Here is an 18,353-nt window from a genome sequence, read left to right as displayed (position 1 = left end):
CCCTCAACCCTTGGCAACCACTTATCTTTTAATTAATTGTAGCCACAGTTTTGTCTTTTCCAGAATGTCATACAATTGGAATCATGCAGTAGGTAGCTTTTTCAGACTGGCCTCTTTCACTTAGCAATGTGCACTTAAAGTTCCTCCATGTCTTTGTGTGGCTTTATAGCTTATTTCTTTTTACTGCTAAATAATATTCCACTGTATGGACGGACCACAGTTTGTTTATCTGTTCACCTATTAAATGATATTTTAGTTGTTTCCCATTTTTGGCAGTCATGAATAAAGCTGCTATAAACATTCATATGCAGGTTTTGTTTGAATATAAGTTTCAACAATTTTGAGCAAACCTAGAAGTGTGGTTACTGGGTTGTGTGAAAGTGTTAACTTGCTCAGTTGTGTCCAACTCTTTGCAAGACTATGGACTGTAGCCCACCAGCCTCCTCTATCCATAGGATTCTCCAGGCAAGAATACTGGAGTGAATAGCCATTCCCTTTTTCAAGGGATCTTCCCAACCCAGGGATCGAACTTTGGTCTCCTGCATTGCAGGCAGATTCTTTACTATCCGAGCCACCAGGGAAGCCCCACTGGATTGTGTGGTAAGACTATTTTAACTTTGTAAGAAATTGGCAAACTTTCTTTCAGGGTACATATACTATTTTGCATTCCCACCTGCACTGAATGAGATTCCTGTTGCCTTACATCCTTGTCAGCATTTAGTATTGTCAGTGTTTTGTATTTTAGCAATTCTAGTAGATGTGCAGTGCTAGCTCATTGGCTTGATTTGCATTTCCTTAATGACTTTTGCTGTTAAGATCATATGCTTATTTGTAATCTATATATCTTTTTTGGTGAGGTGTCTGTTTCAATCTCTTACCAATTTCTTAATTGGATTATTTTCCGATTGTTGTTTTAAGTGTTCTTTTTATATACTGAGTACCAGTCCTTTACCAGATATGTGTTTTGCAAATATTTTCTCTCAGTCTGTGGCTTGTCTTTTGATTAACTTAAGAGGGTCTTTCTCAGAGTAGAAGTTTTTAATTTTAATTAAGTCCAACTTCATAATTTGTTTCTTTCATGGATTGTGCTCTTAGAGCACTGCCTAAAAATCCACTGCCAAACCCAAGGTCAAGTAGACTTTTTCATATGTTATTTTCTAGGAGATTTGTTTTGTTTTGTTTCAGAATAAGAACTTTTGAGAGTTTCTGTAGTTGATTGCCTTTTTCCTGCTGTGCCACTCACTTTGAATCTGTATTACCTCAACTCCTCAGAGAGAAACAAGGACAGGGAGTCCTCATTTAGAAAACATTTCCTAATTTTACATTTTTAAAGTTAATATTTAAAAATAAAACCCTTCTTCAACCCCAACTGCTAACCCCATCATGAATAATTTGATTTAATACAAGTTAAGTTTATAAATAAATGTGTTCTTTTTCCTCAAAAATCACTTAAGCAACTTTACAAGAATAATTGTTTAAAAAATTTAACTAGAGAAATTAAAGTACCATTTTCCCCCTAACACAGATGGTGCTCAAGGATTCACATCAAGGTCGTTTGCTTAGTGCATCACCCTTTAGTTGTTCTGTTAGCAGGTGGGCTTTGAGTCTTCTTAATCACTCTTTTCTTCTCCTTGAGAATGTCTGTACTCTGGTTTCAGTTCCCATGTGTCTCTGTGGATCCCTTTTACATTTTGAATACCAATTTCTTTTAAGATTTCCTTCAGGTACAATACAGGCTGTTTTGTGATGTCCACCAACTCCTTAAGATTATAATATTGATGTTTCTCAAAAGCCAAAACCAGCTTGTCTAAAATATGTTGTTTATCAGTTCAAACTTGTTTTCCATCTTCTTTCTTTTTTCCTTTTGTATTCTATATTGTATTGATGATTAGCAACAGGATTGTAATTGGTTGTCACAACTTTGTCCAGGTCCTGTGGTAGCCTTACAGGATTGGAAGATTCTTCTATTTGTAATCTCTTAAATCGCTGGTAGTTTTCACTGGCAGTGGGTCAGCATTCAGCTCTTTGTACCACTATTCCTTCCAGTGAAAGCTTATCTGATGAGCTCTGTTAATGTCTGTCCTCCAACACTTTGCAAGATAAATGCATGTTCTCTAGGAGCACTGACTGAAGCTATTTTTCTGCCAATATCATAAGTATTTGCAAGATCCTCATTCAAAGTAAATGACACCTTGGTCCTTCCTTGGTTTTTGGAAATCCACAGTTTTCCAACTTCACTTCTTTCAGGGGCCTTAGCCCATTGCAGTGACAGATATCAAAGAGCCCTGACCAGCCACATTCTGGTGTTCTGTTTGGCACCTGTCGCATCAAGTTCCCTGCTTTCGGCCTTGGATCTGTTGCATGCAGGTCAAAGAATTGGGCCCCAGGAGCTGGGGGCTATGGGGCAAAAGGCCAGAGCAGAAAGCAAAACTGGCTGGAGGCTGACTGTGAAGAGCTGGGGTTCACATGCTGGGATGCTGGAAGCCAGGGAACTTCCAGGAGTTTTAGAGTTCTATGTTTTACACTTAGTTCTATGATCCATTTTGAGTTTATTTTTGAGGAAGGTATAAGGACAGTGTCTGGATGCTTTTTTTTTTTTCTTTTGCATAAGCTGTCCAGTTGTTCCAGCACCATTTGTTGAAAAACCTATTCTTTCTCCATTGGATTGCTTTGTTCCTTTGTCAAAAATCAGTTGACTATATTTGTTTGGGTCAACTTCTGTGCTCTCTATTCTGGCCCATTAACCTGTATGTCTATTGTTCCACCAGTACTAACGCAATCATGATTACCATATCTTTATGCTAAATTTTGTAGTTTTGGCCCTCCAACTTTGTTCTTTTACTTGAATATTGTGAGTCTTTTTCCTTTGTGCATAAAATACAAAGCCAGGGTTTTTTATATCCACAAAATAATTTGCTGGGATTTTGCCTGGGATTGCCTTGAGTCCATAAATAAGTTGAAAAGAAATGACATCTTAACAGTATCGAGTCTTCCTGTCCATGAACATGGAATATCTTTCCATTTATTTAGGCTTTTGTTTCTTTCATCAGAGTTTTATAGTTTTCCCTCATATAAATCTTATACATATTCTGTTTGATTTGTGCATAAGTATTTCTTCTTTTTTGTTGCTAAAGTTTTTAATTTCAAATTCCAGTTGTTCATTGTTAGTATAGGAAAACAATTAACTTTTGTATATTGGGTTTGTATCTCACAGCTTTATCATACTTGCTTATTAATTCCAGAAGCATTTTTTTTGTCAATGCACTGGGATTATATTACATAGAAAATCATCTGCAAACAAAGACAATATTATTTCTTTCTTCCCAATCTGTGTGCCTTCTCTTTTCTTATTTTTAACTATTAATTTTATGTTGGAGTATAGGTAATTAACAATGTTGTGATAGTTTCAGGTGGAACAGCGAAGGGACTCAGCCATACATAAACATGTATCCATTCCCCGCACCCTTCCCCACTGAAAACCATAAGTTCTTTCTCTAAGTCTGTGATTCTGTTTCTGTTTTGTAAGTTCAGTTCAGTTCAGTCACTCAGTCATGTCCGACTCTTTGAGACCCCATGGACTGCAGCACACCAGGCTTCCCTGTCCATCACCAACTCCTGGAGCTTGCCCAAACTCATGTGCATTGAGTCAGTGATGCCATTCAACCATCTCATCCTCCATCGTCCCTCTCTCCTCCTGCCTTCAATCTTTCCCAGCATCAAGGTGTTTCCCAATAAGTTAGTTCTTTGCATCAGGTGGCCAAAGTACCAGAGTTTCAGCTTCAGCATCAGTCCTTCCAGTGAATATTCAGGACTGATTTCCTTTAGGATTGACCGGTTTGATCTCCTTGCAGTCCAAGGGACTCTCAAGAGTCTTCTCCAACACCACATTCAAAAGCATCAAGTCTTCAGTGCTCAACTTTCTTTATAGTCCAACTCTCAAAACTATACATGACTACTGGAAAAACCATAGCTTTGATTAGTAAGTAAGTTCATTTGTATAATTTCTTTTTAGATTCTGCATGTAAGAGATGTCATATATTTCTCCTTCTCTGCCTGACTTCACTTAGTAAGACAATCTCTAGGTCTGTCCATGTTGGCGCAAGAGGTATTATTTCATTCTTTTCAATGGCTGAGTTATTATTCCGTGGTATACGTGTATCACGTCTTCTTTATCCATTCCTTTGTCAGTGGATATTTAGGTTGCTTCGATGTCTTGGCTATTGTAAACAGTGCTACAGTGAACATTGGGGTGCATGTATCTTTTTGAATTATGGTTTTCTCCAGATATATGCCCAGGAGTGGGATTGCAGAGTCTTGTAGTAGCTGTATTTTTAGTTTTTTAAGGAACCTCCTGTTCTCCATAGTGGCTGAACCAATTTACATTCCCATCAACACTATAGGAGGGTTTCCTTCTCTTCACACCCTCTCCAGCATTTATTGTTTGTGGACATTTTTTATGATAGACATTTGGACTGGTGTGAGGTGATGTCTCTTAGTTTTGATTTGCATTTCTCTAATAATTGAATACTTGGATGCAATCTCAAAAACGACAGAATGATCTCTGTTTGTTTCCAAGGCAAACCATTTAATATCACGGTAATCTAAGTCTATGCCCCAACCAGTAATGCAGAAGAAGCTGAAGTTGAACAGTTCTATGAAGACCTACAAGACCTGCTAGAACTAACACCCAAAAGAGATGTCCTTTTCATGATAGGGGACTGGAATGCAAAAGTAGGAAGTCAAGAAACACCTGGGATAACAGGCAAATTTGGCCTTGGAGTACAGAATGAGGCAGGGAGGGCAAAGGCTAACACAGTTCTGCCAAGACAACGCACTGGTCATAGCAAACACCCTCTTCCAACAACACAGGAAAAGACTCTACACATGGACATCACCAGATGGTCAACACCAAAATCAGATTTATTATATCCTTTGTAGCCAAAGATGGAGAAGCACTATACAGTCAGCAAAAACAAGACTGGGAGCTGACTGTGGCTCAGATCATGAACTCCTTATTGCCAAATTCAGACTTAAATTGAAGACAGTGGGGAAAACCACTAGACCATTCAGGTATGACCTAAATCAAATCCCTTATGACTATACAGTGGAAGTGAAAAATAGATTTAAGGGACTAGATCTGATAGATAGAGTGCCTGTTGAACTATGGACGGAGGTTTGTGACATTGTACAGGAGACAGGGATCAAGACCATCCCCATAGGAAAGAAATGCAAAAATGCAAAATGGCTGTCTGGGGAAGCCTTACAAATAGCTGTGAAAAGAGAAGTGAAAAGCAACGGAGAAAAGGAAAGATATACCCATTTGAATGCAGAGTTCCAAAGAATAGAAAGCCTTCCTCAGAGATCAATGCAGAGAAATAGAGGAAAACAATAGAATGGGAAAGACTAGAGATCTCTTCAAGAAAATTAGAGATACCAAGGGAACATTTTATGCAAGGGTGGGCTCAATAAACGACAGAAATTGTAGGGACCTTACAGAAGCAGAAGATATTAAGAAGAGGTGACAAGAATACACAGAAGAACTGTACAGAAATATCTTTACAACCCAGATAATCATGAAGGTGTGAACACCCCCACTCACCTAGAGCCAGACATCCTGGAATATGAAGTCAGATGGGCCTTAGGAATTATCACTATGAACAAAGCTAGTGGAGGTGATGGAATTCCAGTTGAGCTATTTCAAATTCTAAGAGCTGATGCTGTGAAAGTGCTGCACTCAGTATGTCAGCAAATTTGGCAAACTCAGCAGTGGCCACAGGACTGGAAAAGGTCCGTTTTCATTCCAATCTCAAAGAAAGGCTATGCCAAAGAACGCTCAAACTACTGCACAGTTGCACTCATCTCACATGTTAGTAAAGTAATGCTCAAAATTCTCCAAGCCAGGCTTCAGCAATACGTGAACCGTCAACTTCCAGATGTTCAAGCTGGTTTTAGAAAAGGCAGAGGAACCAGAGATCAAATTGCCAACATCCACTGGATCATCAAAAAAGCAAGAGAGTTCCAGAAAAACATCTATTTCTGCTTGATTGACTATGCCAAAGCCTTTGACTGTGTGGATCAGAATAAACTGTGGAAAATTCTAAAAGAGATGGGCATACCAGACCACCTGACCTGCGTCTTGAAAAACCTGTATGCAGGTCAGAAAGCAACAGTTAAAACTGGACATGGAACAACAGACTGGTTCCAAATAGGAAAAGGAGTACATCAAGGCTGTATATTGTCACCCTGCTTATTTAACTTCTATGCAGAGTACATCATGAGAAACGCTGGGCTGGGGGAAGCACAAGCTGGAATCAAGATTGCTGGGAGAAATATCAATAACCTCAGATATGCAGATGACACCACCTTTATGGCAGAAAGTGAAGAGGAACTAAAGAGCCTCTTGATGAAAGTGAAAGAGGAGAGTGAAAAAGTTGGCTTAAAGCTCAACATTCAGAAAACGAAGATCATGGCATCTGGTCCCATCACTTTATGGCAAATAGATGGGGAAACAGTGGAAACAGTGGCTGACTTTATTTCTCTGGGCTCCAAAATCACTGCAGATGGTGATTGCAGCCTTGAAATTAAAAGACACTTACTCCTTGGAAGGAAAGTTATGACCAACGTAGACATCATATTAAAAAGCAGAGACATTACTTAGCCAAGAAAGGTCCATCTAGTCAAGGCTATGGTTTTTCCAGTAGTCATGTATGGATGTGAGAGTTGGACTGTGAAGAAAGCTGAGCACCGGTGAATTGATGCTTTTGAACTGTGGTGCTGGAGAAGACTCTTGAGAGTCCCTTAGACTGCAAGGAGATCCAACCAGTCCATCCTAAAGGAGATCAGTCCTGGGTGTTCATTGGAAGGACTGATGTTGAAGCTGAAACTCCAATACTTTGGCCACCTGATGCAAAGAACTGACTCATTGGAAAAGACCCTGATGCTGGGAAAGATTGAGGGCAGGAGGAGAAGGGGACAACAGAGGATGAGATGGTTGGATGGCATCACTGACACAATGGACATGGGTTTGGGTGGACTCAGGGAGTTGGTGGCAGACAGGGAGGCTTGGCGTGCTGCGATTCATGGGGTCGCAAAGAGTCGGACACGACTGAGTGACTGAACTGAACTAAATAATTAGCGATGTCCAGCATGTTTTCATGTACCTGTTGTATGCATTTTCTTTCTTGTCTTACCTTATTGCATTAACTGAGAGCTCCAGTATGATGTCAAATAGGAGTGGTCAGACAGGACATCCTTGCCTCATTCTCAGTCTTAGAGTGAAATCATCTAGTTTCTCAGCATAAATATGATATTAGCTATAGATTTTTATAGATTTTTTAAATCAAATTGATCAAGTTTCTCTCTTCTCCTAATTTGACAAGAGCCCTTATCATGAATGGATCTTGGATTTTATCAAATGATTTTTCTGCATCTGTTGATAATGATCATATGGTTTTTCTTAAGCATGTCACTGTATGATGCATTAAGTTAGTTTTTGAATATTAAATCAGCCTTGTGTACCAGGTTAAATACCACTTAGTTGTGCTGTATAATTTTTGTAACATCGTTGATTTTGACTTGCTAATATTTTGTTGAGGATTTTTGCAACTATTTTCAATGAGATTTTGGTCTGTAGTTTTCCTTTCTTTTAATATATTTGACTTTGGTATTATGATAATTCTGTCTTCATGGAATGAGCTAGAAAATGTTCCATCTGGTTCTATTTTCTGCAAGAGGTTGTAGAGAATTGTTATAATTTCTTCCCTAAATGGTAAAATTCACCAGTGAAACCATCTGGGCCTGGTACTTTCTGTTTTAAAAGGTTATTAATTGTTGATTCAATTTCTTTAATAGATATAGGCCTAATCAGATTATATAGTCAATTTCTTTAATATATAGATGTGTTATCATTTATAAATTATATTTTCAGGTTATATATTTCTCCTTATATGAGTCTTGATAGATTGTATCTTTCAAATAATTAGCCAGTTTCATCTAAGTTATCAAATTTGTGAGCAGTTTATTCATGGTATTATTTTATTATCCTTTTAATGTACATTAGATCAGTAGTAATGGCCCTTCTTTCTGATATTAATAATTTGTGTTTTTTCTCTCCCTTTCTTGGTTAGCTTAGGTAAGGGTTTATCGATATTATTCATCTTTTCAAAGAACCAGCTTTTGGTTTCATTGATCTTTTTTTTCATTGCTTTCTTATTCTCAATTTCATTTCTTTTACTTTGATTTTTATTTTTCTTCTCTTGGGCTTACTTGAATTTAATTTGCTCTTCTTTTTCTAGTTTCCTGAGGTGGAATCTTACATTAAATATTTTCCAAAATCGTTTAGATCTTTTTTCCTATTGTAATCCATATGATTTTCCAGCTACTTTCTGTTACTGATCTCTAGTTTAATTCCATTGTAATATGAGAGTACAATTAATATGATATCTATGCTTTTAAATTTGCTAAGGTATGTTTTATGACACATAATGTTTATCTCAGTGAATGTTCCATGTGAACTTGAGAAGACTGTATATCCTGCTATTGTTGGATGAAGTATTCTATAAATGTCAGTTAGATACTAGTTGATTAATGTGCTATTCAGCTCAATATATCCTTACCAATTTTATCCTGCTGGGTATTGCAGTTACTGATCAAGGGATGGTGAAGTCTCCAACTATAATCGTGGAGTCATCAGATTTTGCCATAAGATTAAAGGATCTTATGTCATGGAAAATTGACCCCTCTATCACTATATAATTCCTGATAATTTCCCTTCATTCCTTATAATTTCCCTTCCTCTGAAGTCAACTTTGTCTGAAATTAGCTTGCTTTTGATTAGTGTTAGCATTGCATATCTTTCACCATCCCTTTACTTTTAATCTGCCTTTGTCTTATATTTAAAGTGTATTTCTTACAGAAATAGTTGGCTATTGGTTTTTTATCTACTTTGACAGTTTCTATCTGTTAACTGGTATATTTATTCCATTCAAGGTGGTTATTGAAGGACTTCCCTGGTGGTCCAGTGAATAAGACTATGGGCTCCCAATGCAGTGGGCTTAGGTTTGATCCCTGTTGAGGGAACTAGATCTGACATGCTGTAGCTAAGAGTTTGCATGCTGCAACTAAAGATGCTGCATACTGCAAAAACAGATCATGGCACAGTGAAGACTGAAGACCTCAGGTACTGCAACTAAGACCCAGTGCAGCCAAATGAATAAGTAAATAATAGGAGAGAACTGAAGAAATGTTTTTTTAATTGATTACTGATATAGCTCGTTAATATATATTATGTTTGTAACTTTTTGTATTCATTGACCACTTCTTTGTTTCTTTTTCTGTCTTCCACTCTTTTTCTGCCTTCTCTGGTTTTAATCAAACATTTTATATTGCTATGATTCCATTTTCTTTCCTTTTTCATATCAATTATACTTTTAAAAAAGTTTAGTGGTTACCCTAGAGTTTGAAATATATATTTATGACTTATCCAAGGTTACTTTCAAATACTATTATACCACTTTGCAGGTAGTACAAGTACCTTATAGCAAAGCATTTCCAGTTCCTTCCTGCATCCTTTATAGCACAGCTGTTATTTTTTTCACTTATTCATGAGCTATAATCACTGAATACATCTTTGCTATTACTGTTTTGAGTGAACTATTATCTATTAAGTCAATTAAGAATAAGTAAAATAAAAGATTTTCTTTTACTTTTATTAAGTCCTTCTCTAATATTCTTTCTTTATGTAGATCCAAGTTTCTGACCTATATAATTTTCCTTTTCTGAAGGACTTCTTTTAACATTTCTTATAAGACATGTCTCCTGGCAACAAATTCAATCAATTTTTGTTTGAGAAAGTCTTTATTTCAGCTTCATTTTTGAAGAACAATTTTGCTGGATACAGAATTCTAGCTTTTTTTTTTTTCTTTAAACACTTTAAATATTTCACTGCACTCTCTTGCTTGAATAGTTTCTGAAGAGAAGCCAATGTAATTTTTTTTTTACTCCTCTGCCTTCTTTAAAGATTGTCTCTTTGTCTTTTATTTTCTGCAGTTTGAATATGATATGCCTAGTGGTCAGCATTTTGGTATTTGTCCTGCTTGATATTCTCTGAGTTTTCTGGATCTAAGGTTTGGTGTCTGTTATTACTTTCAGAAAACTCTTATTTGATATTACTTCAAATGTTTGCTCTGTTCCCTCCTCTCTCTCTCTTCTGGTAGTCCTATTATGTATATATACCCCATTTGTAATTGTACCACACTCTTTGGATATGCTATTCCATCTTTTTCATTCCTTTTTTATCTTTACATTTCATGTATGAAGTTTCTATTGACATCTTCAAGTTCACTACCTCACTAATAGTGAGTTATTGTTGTTGTTGTTTTGGATAGCCAATTTTATTTTTTAATTCAGTTTATTTAAACTTAAAAAAATGTTCACCCATTTCTGCTACCCATCCTCCAACCTTCACCTCTGGCAGCCACCAATCTGTTCTCTGTATCTATGAGCTTGGTTTGTTTGTTTATCTATTTTTTAATTCTACATATAAGAGAGATCATATGGTATTTGACCTTCTCTGTCTGACTTATTTCACTTAGAATAATGCCCTCAAGGTCATCTGTGTTGTTGTCCATTCTTTTTTATGGCCAAGTAATATTCCATTGGCTTCACTGGTGGCTCAGTGGTAAAGAACCCATCTGCCAATGTAGGAAACGTGGGTTCAAACCCTGGGTCAAGGAGATCCCCTGGAGGAGGTCATGGCAACCCACTCTAGTATTCTTGCAGGGAGAATCCCCTGGACAGAGGAGCCTGGTAGGCTACAATCCACAGTGTTGCAAAGAATCAGACATAACTGAAGCGAATTAACCTGCATGTACACAGGCATGCTCCTTTGTATTTCTGTGATATCAGTTATAATATCTCCTCTTTCCTTTCTGAGTCTGGTTCTGATGCTTGGTTTATCACTCCAGACTATGTTTTTAACCTTTACTATGCCTTGTAATTTTTGACTGAAAACCAGACATGATTTACTGGATAAAAGAAACTGAGTTAGGTAGGCCAGTAGTGTAAAGGTTTTATGTTCAACTAAGAGTTAATCTGGGCTTCCTAGGTGGCTCAATGGTAAAGAATCTGCTTGCCAAGCAGGAGACACAGTTTCGATCCCTGTGTCAGGAAGATCCCCTGGAGATCTTTAAGAGCACTTTAAATTGCAACCCACTCTAGTATTCTTGCCTGGGAAATTCCATAGACAGAGGAACCTGGCAGGCTCCAGTCCATGGAATTGAAAAGAGTCAGACATGATTTAGCAACTAAACAACAACAGCAACAAGAGTTAGTTTTTGTTTACTCTTTGATGTAGCTGTGGTGTCAGAGACTAAAATTGTCTCATTGTTCTTATATTAGTCTCTTCATGTGGTCTTTGATTATCCATAGAAACTTCTGAACTAGGGTCTAAGACTTCCAATGTTTTTAGTTGTTGTTGTTCAGTCACTAAGTCATATCTGACTCTTTGCACCTCCATGGACTGCAGCATGCCAAGCTCCCCTGTCCTCCACTATTTCCTGCAGTTTGCTCAAACTCATGTCCATTGAATCAATGTGGCTATCTAACCATCTCATCCTTTGCTGCCCCCTTCTCCTTTTGCCTTCAATCTTTCCCAGCATCAATGTCTTTTCCAATGAGTCAGCTCTTAGCATCAGGTGGCCAAAGTATTGGAACCTCAGCATCAGTGCTTCCAATGAATATTCAGGGTTGATTTCCTTTAGGATTAATTGGTTTGATATTCTTGCAGTCCAAGGGACCCTCAAGAGTCTTCTCCAACACCACAGTTCAAAAGCATCAATTCTTTGGCACTCAGCTTTCTTTGTTTTCAAACGCCCACATCCATACATGACTACTGGAAAAACCATAGCTTTGACTAGATGGACCTTTGTCAGCAAAGTAATTTTTCTGCTTTTTAATATGCTCTCTAGGTTGGTCTTAGCTTTTCTTCCAAGGACCAAGCATCTTTTAATTTCATGCCTTCAGTCACCATATGCGATGATTTTAGAGCCCCCCAAAATAAAGTCTCTCACTGTTTCCATTGTTTCCCCATCTATTTGCCATGAAGTGATGGGACCAGATGCCATGATCTTCGTTTTTTGAATGTTGAGCTTTAAGCCAACTTTTTCACTCTCTTCTTTCACTTTCATTTAGATGCTGTTTAGTTCCTCTTTGCTTTCTGCCATAAAGGTGAAGGTGGTGTCATCTGCATATCTGAGTTTATTGATATTTCTCCCAGCAATCTTGATTCCAGCTTGTGTTTCCTCCAGCCTGGCATTTCGCATGATGTACTCTGCATATAAGTTAAATAAGCAGGGTGACAATATACAGCCTTGACGTACTCCTTTCCCAATTTGGAACCAGTCCATTTTTCCATGTCTGATTCTAACTGTTGCTTCTTGACCTGCATACAGATTCCTCAGGAGGCAGGTAAGGTACTCTGGTTTCCCATCTCTTTCAGAATTTTCGATAGTTTGTTGTGATCCATGCAGTTAAAGGCTTTGGCATAGTCAATAAAGCAGAAGTAGACGTTTTTCTGGAACTCACCTGCTTTTCTTGATCCATTGGATATTGGCTGTTTGATCTCTGGTTCCTCTCTGCCTTTTCTAAATCCAGTTTGAACATCTGGAAGTTGTTCTGCTGAAGTCTGGCTGGAATAAATTTAAGCATTACTTTGCTAGTGTGTGAGATGAATGCAACTGTACAGTATTTTGAGCATTCTTTGGCATTGCCTTTCTTTTGGATTGGAATGAAAACTGACCTTTTCCAGTCCTGTGGCCCCTGCTGAGTTTTCCAAGTTTGCTGGCATATTGAGTGCAGCACTTTAACAGCATCATTTTGGGGCCATGCTCAGTAAATCTTTAATCCAGTTTTCTGTTGATGGGCAGGGCTGTGTTCCCTTCCTGTGGTTTGGATGAGGGCAAACTATAGTAGGGTTAATGACGTCTTTCAAAAGGACTTGTGCACACACTGTTGTGTTCAGTGTCCCTGACCCTGCAGAAGGCCACTGTCAACTCACACCTCCACTGGAGACCTCCTGGACACTCACAGGCACGTCTGGCTCAGTCTCTTGTGGTGACACTGTCTCTCCTGGCTCCTGGTGCACACAAGGCTTTGTTTGGGCCCTGCAAGAGTCTGTTTCCCCAGTCCTGTAGATGTTCTGTAATCAAATCCCACTGGCCTCCAAAGTCAAATTCCCTGGGGGTTCTCAGTCACTTTGCTGGATACCCAGGTTGGGAATCTATTGTAGGTCCTAGAGCTTTCTTAACAGTATAAGAATTTCTTTGCTATAATTGTTCTGCAGTTTGTGGGCCATCTGCCTGGAAGCTCTATGGTGGGACTAATGGTGACCTCCTCGAAGAGGGCTTATGCTACATACTGCATGACCAAGGTCTGCTGCAGCCAGAGCCCCTGTCCCTGGAGCAGGCCACTGCTGACCCGTGCCTCCGCAGGAGACACTCAAACACTCAAAGGCAGGTCTGACTCAGACTCAGTGGGGTCTGTGGTTCCTGGCGTACACAAGGTTTTGTTTGAGTCCTCCAAGCATCCCTGGTGGATATGGGATTTGATTCTAAATGCAATTTGGCTCCTCCTACCTTCTTGTTGGGGCTTCTTCTTTGCACTTCAAAGTGTGGTATCTCTTCTTGGTGGGATCCAACATTCTCCTGTAGATGGTTGTTCAGCAGCAAGTTGCAACTTTGGAGTTCTTGCAGGAAAAGATAAGTGCACATCCTTCTACTCTGCCATCTTGGTAAGTCCAAGCAAGGCTTCAACAGAGAGCTTGTAGATGTTCAAGCTGAATTTAGAAAAGGCAGAGGAACCAGAGATCAAATTGCTGACATCCATTGGATCATAGAAAAAGCAAGAGAATTCCAGAAAAACATCTACTTTTGCTTTATTGACTATGCCAAAGCCTTTGATGGTGGATCACAACAACCTGTGGAAATTTTTTCAAGAGATGGAAATACCAGAACACCCTACCTGCCTCCTGAGGAATCTATATGCAGGTCAAGAAGCAACATTAGAACTGGACTATTTCCAGATTGGGAAAGGAGTATGTCAAGGCTGTATATTGTCACCCTGCTTATTCAACTTATATGCAGAGTACATCATGCTAAATGCCAGGCTGGAGGAAACACAAGCTGGAATCAAGATTGCTGGGAGAAATATCAATAAACTCAGATATGCAGATGACACCACCTTCACCTTAATGGCAGAAAGTAAAGAGGAACTAAACAGCATCTAGATGAAAGTGAAAGAAGAGAGTGAAAAAGTTGGCTTAAAGCTCAACATTCAAAAAACGAAGATCATGGCATCTGGTCCCATCACTTCATGGCAAATAGATGGGGAAACAATGGAAACAGTGAGAAACTATTTTGGGGGGCTCTAAAATCATCGCATATGGTGACTGAAGGCATGAAATTAAAAGATGCTTGGTCCTTGGAAGAAAAGCTAAGACCAACCTAGAGAGCATATTAAAAAGCAGAAAAATTACTTTGCTGACAAAGGTCCATCTAGTCAAAGCTATGGTTTTTCCAGTAGTCATGTATGGATGTGAGAGTTGGACCATAAGGAAAGCTGAGCACTGAAGAATTGATTCTTTTGAACTGTGGTGTTGGAGAAGACTCTTGAAGTTCCCTTGGACTTCAAGGAGATCAAACCAATACATCCTAAAGGGAATCAATCCTGAATATTTATTGGAGAGACTGATGCTGAAGCTGAAGCTCCAATACTTTGGCCACCTGATGTGAAGAACTGACTCACTGGGAAAGACTCTGATGCTGGGAAAGATTGAAGGCAGGAGGAGAAGGGGATGACAGAGAGGATGAGATGGCTGGATGGCATCCCTGATTCGATGAACATGAGTTTGAGCAATCTCCGGGAGTTGGTGATGGACAGGGAGGCCTGGCCTGCTGCAGTCCATGGGGTCCCAAAGAGTCGGACATGACTGAGCAACTGAACTGCACTGAACTGAGTTGGGCATTTCCTATCCCCCACGTCAGTATGCCTCTGGTAAAACCTCAGTCAGTTAGACTCTGATAAAAGTTTTCCTTGAGGGCAGGCCTTGTTAAAGATAATAGAGAGGTCCAGATATATTTCAAGATGGCTGCTTTCCTCTCCCCTTGCTAGAGGCACAAGAGCATTTTTCTCCAGTCACATAGTGAGAACTTGGTAGTGCTCTTGAAAGTAAAACACATGAAAGTGTGGGGAACTCCCTAAGACTGAACCTTCTGAGGACTGTTATCCCTTGATCTACTTTGTCCACACTGAGAATCTAGCAATCTTTTGATTATAGTTTTAAAGTGTTCTTACTGATACTGACTTCGGGTACAGGCTTCTATTCCTAGTCGGCTATAAGTCTCTGTGTCCACTAGTCTGTCTCTCCATCTTATAGAACAGCAGTTTGCCTGGGGACCTCACTTCTCTGATGGATCTAAGAAGTAGTGATTTTAAGTTTGTTCAGCTTTTTTCTTATTGTGACTATGGGAGTGATGGCTTCTAAGAACTTGATGTGTGAAACCAGAAATTGGAAGTATATACGTTTATGTTTTAATTTCAAAGCACATCTAGAAAAACATGAATCTTTTTGAAGTTTCAACTTACCTGAAAATATGTAGAAGCCATGTGACTGTGCAATTAATTTAATCCATCGCTTCATCTATAAAATAAGCATAATAATGCCTACTTTGCTAGATTGTTATAAGACCTAAATGAGATATGCTAAGCATCTAGCACAGTGCATGGCTCATATATATTCAATAAATGTTAACTTTAATTATAGTATCATTTATCTTCATCAGAATCCTATGTTTGAATAGAGACAAAGTGTACAAGGTATTCCCTAATTTAGAAGTTAAAGAATCAAAATAAAATGGAACACTTGCCTTATGATCAGTTTGTGATTGAGTCAGAACCAGACTCAGGCTAGGACTGCTGCCAGCTTCCATGGCCCTGATGTGGTTACAAGACTCCGTTTTCTTAATATCAGAGCAAATAGCTTGCCCACATTAATCAAAACCTGTCAAATCTCAGATTTCCTCCTATAGAAGCAATCTCAGCGACTACACACCTGTCTGTCCCCCTCTGATGTATTTGTGGATTTTGCCTGTAGAAACCATGATGGTTCCAAATAGAGGGTATTAGAATGATAGAGAAATTAGCCTGTTAGCATGGAAACAGACATGTAACACCAGTAGTGCTCTGAGTAGGCATGTAAAAGGTTCTGAAGCATATAGAGAAAATAAGTCAACATATCTAAAAAGATACAGAACAGAGCAGAGGTTACTGCTTTTGCTCTAGGTCAAGGTATTCATGTCTAACATGGGATAGTTCTAGCTCCCTGGTATTTTCTCTCTAGAAGATGGAAAACCACAATGACCTTGAGCAAAAGAAATGAGAATGGTTGATATAGAACCAGAACTTGGGGGAAAGGGAAGGAGGCTCAAGCTGCTGCTGCTGCTAAGTCACTTCAGTCGTGTCCAACTCTATGTGACCCCATAGACGGCAGCCCACCAGGCTCCTCCATCCATGGGATTTTTCAGGCAAGAGTACTGGAGTGGGGTGCCATTGCCTTCTCTGGGGAGGCTCAAGAGGGAGGTGATATATGTATAATTAGGCTGATTTTCATTGTTGTACATCAGAAACCAATACAACATTGTGAAGCAATTTTCCTTCAATTAATTTTTTTTTAATTTAAAAAAATGAACCAGGACCTATAGGACCATGTTGAAACTTATAAGAATTATTTACTGGCTATGGTGAGCTATGAAAGAACTCCTTCCTATATTGTTGAAATGATGTACTCACTAGCACCTATGGGAAGTGTGATACAATCTAAGGATAATCTGTCTATACTTTTTCATCCTCATTTTTTTTCAAGGGATATGCCAAATGTTCACTGAGCAGATAGAATCAAGTGGAAGATGGGCCTTGAGCACCTGTAGCTGTCAGCCCTCTTCACACCATGACCATTTCAGAAAATAAAGATAAAAATTTTATCCCATCACTTCATGGCAAATAGATGGGGAAACAATGGAAACAGTGGCAGACTTTATTTTGGGGGGCTCCAAAATCACTGCAGATGGTGACTGCAGCCATGAAATTAAAAGACGCTTACTCCTTGGAAGAAAAGTTATGACCAACCTAGACAGCATATTAAAAACAGAGACATTACTTTGTCAACAAAGGTCTGTCTAGTCAAGGCTATGGTTTTTCCAGTAATCATGTATGGATGTGAGAGCTGGGCTATAAAGAAAGCTGAGCACTGAAGAATTGATGCTTTTGAACTGTGGTGTTGGAGAAGACTCTGGAGAGTCCCTTGGACTGCAAGGACATCCAACTAGTCTATCCTCAAGGAAATCAGTCCTGAATATTCATTGGAAGGGCTGACGTTGAAGCTGAAACTCCAATACTTTGGCCACCTGATGTGAAGAACTAACTCATTTGAAAATACCCTGATGCTGGGAAAGATTGAAGGCAGGAGGAGAAGGGGATGACAGAGGATGAGATGGTTGGATAGCATCATGGACTTAATGGACATGAGTTTGAGTAAATTCCGGGAGTTGGTAATGGACAGGGAGGCCAGGCATGCTGCAGTCAATGGGGGTCACAAAGAGTCAGACACGACTTAGCGACTGAACTGAACTGAACTTACCTCACACAATATACCAAATCTATACCAGATTAATTAAAAGATTTAAATACAAAAATGAAAGAACCAGAAAAAATACAGAGTTACCTATGTAATGCTGATGTATCCAAATTTAAAATAACAATGTAGAAATGTAGTTACTGACATAGAAGAAAGGTATCAAGCAACAAGATCCTATTTTGTGAAAATACCTACTTATATGCATAGAAAATTTCTAGATATACATAAAGTGTTAATAAGGGTTGTTTGTGAGTAGTTTTTTAAAGCTATTTTTTCCATTTTGCTCCTCTTTTCTATGTATGTATATATGCATGCATTTATGTATATGTAATAAGTAGATATTTCTGATATAAAAATAATAGAAGTTAATAAAAAATTCTTAACTTCCCTTTCTCTCCTTTTCCTTCTGAGGTCAAACTTCCTCCAGGAATTTTTTTCCTCAACTAACCAGTATAATTCCTTAAGTCTCTCCCTTTTAGTACTTTCCCATTCAACTATAAGTTCTCTGAGAATAGACTTGTTTCATTATGTACTGTTCTTCCTTCCTTGGCATGCTCAGTAAGGACTGGTTGCATGGTGATCATCTAATTTTCTCAAAGCCTTCTTCGAAGTCTGATGTAACAGTGAAGTTAAAGTCACTCAGTCTTGTCCGACTCTTGGCGACCCC

General features: G+C 38.7%; 1 protein-coding gene and 1 pseudogene across 2 annotated transcripts in view; one reads left to right on the top strand and one right to left on the bottom strand.

The window, feature by feature from the left end:
- EDA (ectodysplasin A) overlaps nucleotides 1–18,353 on the top strand; it is a 358,319-nt gene that overhangs the window by 321,547 nt on the left and 18,419 nt on the right. The window lies entirely within an intron of this gene.
- On the bottom strand, nucleotides 1,605–13,696 carry LOC120882483 (annotated as a pseudogene).

Source organism: Oryx dammah, unplaced genomic scaffold (assembly GCF_014754425.2).
Source record: "Oryx dammah isolate SB20612 unplaced genomic scaffold, SCBI_Odam_1.1 HiC_scaffold_23, whole genome shotgun sequence".
NCBI lineage: Eukaryota > Metazoa > Chordata > Mammalia > Artiodactyla > Bovidae > Oryx > Oryx dammah.
The sequence above is the reverse complement of the archived record's forward strand: the minus strand, read 5'-3'. Positions and strand labels throughout refer to the sequence as shown.